The following is a 1064-nucleotide window of genomic DNA, read 5'->3' as shown; positions in this document are numbered from 1 at the left end:
AATTTGTGACGGATATGGAAGGATCCCTTGGGGCCTTGGAGGGAAGTGAGGGGGGAGGTGTGGGCGCACGTTTTGCATTTCTTGCGGTTGCAGGGGAAGGTGCCGGAGTGGAGGTTGGGTTGGTGGGGGGTGTAGACCTGATGAGGGAGACGTGGAGGGAGTGGTCTTTCTGGAACGCTGATAGGGGAGGGAAATATATCCTTGGTGGTGAGATCTGTTTGGAGGTGGCGGAAATGACGAAGGATGATACGATGTATCTGGAGGTGGGTGGGATGGTAGGTGAGGACCAGTGGGGTTCTGTCCTGGTAGCGATTGGAGGGGTTCAAGGACGGAGGAGCGGGAAGTGGAGGATATGCGATGGAGATCATCATCAACCACGTCTGAGGGGAAATTGCGGTCTTTGATGAAGGAGCCATCTGGGTTGTTCGGTATTGGAATTGGTCCTCCTGGGAGCAGATGTGGCGGATGTAAAGGAATTGGGAATATGGGATGGTGTTTTTACAGGGGGCAGGGTGGGAGGACGTGTAATCTAGGTAGCTGTGGGAGTCGGTCGGTTTACAGTAAATGTCCGTGTTGAGTCGGTCACCTGAGATAGAAACGGAGAGGTCTAGGAAGGGGACTACCTCGTGCTCCCACGAAGAGGTTGAACAGTTCATCCACTTTACTAATACCTTCCACTCCGACCTCAAATTTACCTGGACCGTCTCAGACTCCTCCCTCCCCTTCCTAGACCTCTCCATTTCTATCTCGGGCGACCGACCCAACACGGACATTGTACCATCCTTCGTCATTTCCACCACCTCCAAACAGACCCCACCACCAAGGATATATTTCCCTCCCCTCCCCTATCAGCGTTCCGGAAAGACCACTCCCTCCGCGACTCCCTCGTCAGGTCCACACCCCCCACCAACCCAACCTTCACTCCCGGCACCTTCCCTTCCAACCGCAAGAAATGCTAAACTTGCGCCCACATGTCCCCCCTCACTTCCCTCCAAGGCCCCAAGGGATCCTTCCATATCTGTCACAAATTCACCTGCACTTCCACACACATCATTTACTGCATC

This window comes from Chiloscyllium plagiosum, chromosome 18, assembly GCF_004010195.1.
Source record: "Chiloscyllium plagiosum isolate BGI_BamShark_2017 chromosome 18, ASM401019v2, whole genome shotgun sequence".
NCBI classification, from domain to species: domain Eukaryota; kingdom Metazoa; phylum Chordata; class Chondrichthyes; order Orectolobiformes; family Hemiscylliidae; genus Chiloscyllium; species Chiloscyllium plagiosum.
This window is presented reverse-complemented; position numbering follows the sequence as displayed.